Here is a 6,102-nt window from a genome sequence, read left to right as displayed (position 1 = left end):
TAGAAAAGAGAGTTAAAAGGTATTGTAATGACGTTTGAGGCGTTTAAATCTCTTACCCTTATGAGGTTAAGGCAACCAATTATACACTCCTGGAAATGGAAAAAAGAACACATTGATACCGGTGTGTCAGACCCACCATACTTGCTCCGGACACTGCGAGAGGGCTGTACAAGCAATGATCACACGCACGGCACAGCGGACACACCAGGAACCGCGGTGTTGGCCGTCGAATGGCGCTAGCTGCGCAGCATTTGTGCACCGCCGCCGTCAGTGTCAGCCAGTTTACCGTGGCATACGGAGCTCCATCGCAGTCTTTAACACTGGTAGCATGCCGCGACAGCGTGGACGTGAACCGTTTGTGCAGTTGACGGACTTTGAGCGAGGGCGTATAGTGGGCATGCGGAAGGCCGGGTGGACGTACCGCCGAATTGCTCAACACGTGGGGCGTGAGGTCTCTACAGTACATCGATGTTGTCGCCAGTGGTCGGCGGAAGGTGCACGTGCCCGTCGACCTGGGACCGGACCGCAGCGACGCACGGATGCACGCCAAGACCGTAGGATCCTACGCAGTGCCGTAGGGGACCGCACCGCCACTTCCCAGCAAATTAGGGACACTGTTGCTCCTGGGGTATCGGCGAGGACCATTCGCAACCGTCTCCATGAAGCTGGGCTACGGTCCCGCACACCGTTAGGCCGTCTTCCGCTCACGCCCCAACATCGTGCAGCCCGCCTCCAGTGGTGTCACGACAGGCGTGAATGGAGGGACGAATGGAGACGTGTCGTCTTCAGCGATGAGAGTCGCTTCTGCCTTGGTGCCAATGATGGTCGTATGCGTGTTTGGCGCCGTGCAGGTGAGCGCCACAATCAGGACTGCATACGACCGAGGCACACAGGGCCAACACCCGGCATCATGGTGTGGGGAGCGATCTCCTACACTGGCCGTACACCACTGGTGATCGTCGAGGGGACACTGAATAGTGCACGATACATCCAAACCGTCATCGAACCCATCGTTCTACCATTCCTAGATCGGCAAGGGAACTTGCTGTTCCAACAGGACAATGCATGTCCGCATGTATCCCGTGCCACCCAACGTGCTCTAGAAGGTGTAAATCAACTACCCTGGCCAGCAAGATCTCCGGATCTGTCCCCCATTGAGCATGTTTGGGACTGGATGAAGCGTCGTCTCACGCGGTCTGCACGTCCAGCACGAACGCTGGTCCAACTGAGGCGCCAGGTGGAAATGGCATGGCAAGCCGTTCCACAGGACTACATCCAGCATCTCTACGATCGTCTCCATGGGAGAACAGCAGCCTGCATTGCTGCGAAAGGTGGATATACACTGTACTAGTGCCGACATTGTGCATGCTCTGTTGCCTGTGTCTATGTGCCTGTGGTTCTGTCAGTGTGATCATGTGATGTATCTGACCCCAGGAATGCGTCAATAAAGTTTCCCCTTCCTGGGACAATGAATTCACGGTGTTCTTATTTCAATTTCCAGTAGTGTACAATAGAATTCTGTGTACAATAATGCCAAACGTAAGAGATACACAACAAACGGAAGGCTTGGAGAAATGTAATTACACCCCCACAAAAAAACCAAGACCCTCACTGTAGATTAGATTCAGTTTTCGTTCCTCACACCGAAAAATGAGATGATTCTAGTGCATGTGGAATATGTCAGAAAGTATAATATAAAACATTTGGATATAATTCTTATTATCCTCATCATTTGCCAGGAATGTATTGCAGTAAACTGGAACTGCTAATATTTACAGAATTAATATGCTATCAGAAAGAAACACTTATGCACTTTTAATAAATTTATCACACACAAAATACCTGATCTTTACTGTTGTGACCAAGTGGTGTCAAACCTGAAATATAACAGAATTTTTACATAAGCTGGTCTAACAATCCCTGTTAAGATATTCATCTATAAAGTGGAAGGAGTTGTCTATCAAAAAGTCTTTCAAATCTGTTCAAACCACACTTTATTTGAAACCAAGTATTTAATGATGACTTGCTGGCAGTTTACTGAAAATGTGTGTTCCTGAATATTGGACCCCTTTTTGGAACAAGGTAAGGGATTTTAGGTCTTCATATAGATTGTTCTTAATCCTAGTATTGATACTATTCATTGAGTTATTTGGCTGGAAATACTTTCGAGAAATTTCATTAAGAAATAGATAACTGAGAAGCAGTGGTCAGAATACCAAGTCCTTGAATATGTTTCTACACAATGTACTTGAATTTACAGCACAAATGATTCTTATCACATACTTTTGCAGGCTAAAAACTTTTGCTCGGTTTGATGAATTGCCACAGAATATGATCCCATTATGACATAATAGAATGAAGTATGCAAGGTTTTTTTTAATACTCTCACTGCAAATACAGATTTGTTTAGGCGCTTCAGCAATTCTGTCCCAATTGAATTTGTTATTGAGTTGTAATCCCAAAAATTTAACACTCTCAACCTTTTCAATCTGCATATTGTTATATGTTATACCCATGCTGTAGCTGAAGAAATCGAGCAGTTTTCCAAATCTCACATAAAACTTGGCTTATCGTACTCACACTTTCCTAAATAGGACTATCTTGTACAGGAGTAAACGAATCTGTCACGCTATGTATACGTTTGTGTTGTATTACAGTAGTTCCATCGTACGTTTCCTGATAGGTACTGTTTGGAGGAGCGTAAAAGCCTGGATGTTGTTCCATCAAAAAATTATGCAATGCACAAGTTGCCATCACCACTTTCATTATGTTCTCTGGTTCCAAATTGATTTGAGTATGGAATATACGACATCTGGATGCGAGTATTCCAAAATAATTTTCGACAACGTGTCTTGCTCTTGAACTGCAGTAGTTGTCAATTTCTTTACTAGCTGAATCTAGTTGCATTTGTCGAAAAGGCTTCATAATATTAAGTGTAAGAGGAAAGGTGTCATCAGCTACAAAAACATAAGGGTTATTTTCGAAATTTTCTGTAATGTTGCATGGCTCTGGAAGTTTGAGCTCATTACTCTCTAACTTTTCATAAAATTTAGTATTCTGAAGAAGGCCTCCATCAAAAACACGCCCATTAGTTCCAAAATTCACGAGAAGGATACGATTGTTAGCATCCATTATTGCAAGAAGTACCATACTGTGTCTGCCTTTGTAGTTGAAGTAAAAAGATCTGGAATTCGGTGGGGGAACTATGTCTATATGTTTACCGTCCATGGCACCAAGACAATGTGGGAAATTCCATCTGTCTTCAAATGTCTTAGCAATAATTTTCCATTTCTCAGCCAAGTCAGGAACTGAAACAACAGCAAATTAATAACATTTTTTTACAATGTGGATGTATATCGGTGTTGATTGCAACAGGCTTCATAAATTTACTGTTATGAGCAAAATGAAAATAACATTTAAAATAACACAAAACCAATGCTTGTTTAAAAAGTTTGGTTATAAAGAAAAAAAGAAACAGAATTTTAAAATACTACAGTGAAACTATCTGTTTAATAATTTTTAAGAAGGTTTGTGTTGCTTTTATCTTATTGTTTTGTCTTATTTTAAATTATATTCCTGATATAAAAAACAAAACCAGAGTAAATGACTTTTAGGGTCTAATAATATGCTTCTTTCAGGATAGAATCGATGATGTCGCTCCACAGACACCCAGCAGTGAAGAACCTTCAGAGACAAACGAGACTCCTCAAAATTCCAAAGAACTCCCGATACCACCACCAAATTTGGTAAAGAAGTGGAACTGGCCAATGACGTTCTGCTATCAGTGAAATCGATCATTTTAAAAAGCCTTCGCCCCAAGATGGCAGGTATGATCTACTGGGAAAATCTATTGCAATGAGAATGAGGACACTGGAAAAACGCCAGGGTCTGATTGTTGAAAAAAGAATCTATGATCTCCTATACAAAGCTGTAATGGGAATGCTTAACATGCCAACGAGTTCATACAGCTCCAAATATCTAACCAGTCCCAGCTCAAGTACGTGCTCACCAAATCCTAGCGCAGCTATTTCATATGATCAGTTTATGCAACAAACAGCGCCTGCAGATTTCGTAACCAATCAAGAGGTTCCACTTCCAGACTCATCACCTACTTACTTAACTACCTATAATAATATTTGATTTTTGGGCATTTTTAATTTTTCTATGGTTTTAATTGACGAATAATAGCAAATTTTCAATTATTTTTGAATTTCATGTATTATTCACAACTATGCTTCAGTTGAAATTTTGTCTTTGAATTGTAAAAAGAATTGCTAAGAATAAAAGAATTAAAAAAATGTGTGTATTTATTATACATACCTGAAGGTATACTCCTTTCAGCACATTGCATATGGCATCACAAGTCTCTGGAATTATTTTGCCAAGAGTTTGGGGTGATATTATAGTAGAATATTTGAGACATTCATACGATCGACCCGTTGCAAGAAACTTCAGAGAAGCTGTCAATCTTTGATGGGCAGAAATAGAAGTTCTCATAACTGTATTTTACCTTTGTATTAAAGGAGTCACAAGCGACAATAGTTTTTGGTAGATGTCTTCAATCATCTGCAAATAATTACGATAATCTGAAGGGTCTGAACATAACTCTTTTACTAATTTCGTATGAGTGTATTCAGTTCTCTTTGTAAACAACTCTTTACACCACGTTTTTTGTTTTTGCTTCCTTTTACACTTCGTGGCCACTAACAAACCGACTAACCCGATCGCGTCGTCTTCTTGCCTGCTCGCCATTTCTCAACTGACTGAGTTAAAATCTTCCGGTTTACCGCAGCGTGTGTGTGCTCCAGCCTGAACAGGTATACCTTTGGTATACCTGTGCAAGTTTACCTGACAAGTATACCGGAACGTGTGTGGCGGGCTTTAATGAAGAGGGTACAGAGCTCAGTCCACACGCAACGATCTGTCTGCGCAGACATCGGCGCAGATGTCTGTACATGCAAAAGATCGCTGCAAATGTGGTGTGTTCACACGACACAAACCCCAATCTACTAATCGCCCGGCATCTGTCGGTATAGAAAAGAAATATCAGTGGCAAGCGACTACGCTCCCCGTAAACGTCAAAAATTTAATTAAGTTATTTTGAAATACAGAAATGGAGGAAGTTCTGTTGTGGTCTGTGTTCGCAACTTGTGTTGCAAGAAACATTCAAACCAACCACAGGAAACAGAGAAAGCGGTCCAAACAGTGTAGATAGTGGCTGCTAAAGCGAAAGCAGTTTTCTCACGTAGATTTACTGCGAGAGTTGCAGGGCGAACCTAAAACATGGACAAGTATATTCATGTTTCTTTTTATAACAGCAGTTAATTTTCTATTATGTTTGCACACAAATATATTATTTTGAATAAACCTTTGATAAACGTATGTGAAATATATTGTTTTACATTACCTCGTGTTCCATTTCCTCGCATATTGACACTCCAATTTCATCTTCAATTTTACTCCTGCTTGGTCTTGGCGTTTCTTGATCACTAAGAAAGCCAAGCAGATCAAAATACTATAACGTTGGCTGGTATACTTGATGTACTCCTACACCAGATCTTCTAAATTTCTGAACTTTGGATGACTCTTTTCGGTAAACAGTTCGCAACGAATTTTTTTTTTATTACTGTTTCTCTGTTTGCCGAGGCGTCAACTGCCCACAATTTTTCAATTAGAACATTTTATGCTGCTGTCTTTTTGTCTCGGTCACTATATTCTTTACTCTTAATCTTCCACAAAATTTTTTTTTTTTTTTTTTTTTCTTTATTGTATTTCAATTCCCCTATCGGGGCGGGCTGGCAGCAGCATATGCGCTGCTCTTCAGCCGAAAGACATAGAACAAAACAATAGAAGACATTTAAAAACAGCAAAGGAGAGAAGAAGGCGAACATAGATATAAAAAGGGAGAACATCATGGAAGGCAATATACAAAAAACGGGGTGACTGTAAAATGGAGATAAAAAACTGTTTAAAAGTAGCACACACAAAAAGCCACACACTGTGACGATTAAAAGAACACAAGGCACAGTATGACTGGAGCATAAAGGTGTTGACGGCTGGCATAGCACACAGCGTAGCACTGACGGCGAACCTCAAGGCAGC

The sequence above is a fragment of the Schistocerca americana genome, chromosome 1 (genome assembly GCF_021461395.2).
Source record: "Schistocerca americana isolate TAMUIC-IGC-003095 chromosome 1, iqSchAmer2.1, whole genome shotgun sequence".
Classification (NCBI taxonomy): domain Eukaryota; kingdom Metazoa; phylum Arthropoda; class Insecta; order Orthoptera; family Acrididae; genus Schistocerca; species Schistocerca americana.
The sequence above is the reverse complement of the archived record's forward strand: the minus strand, read 5'-3'. Positions refer to the sequence as shown.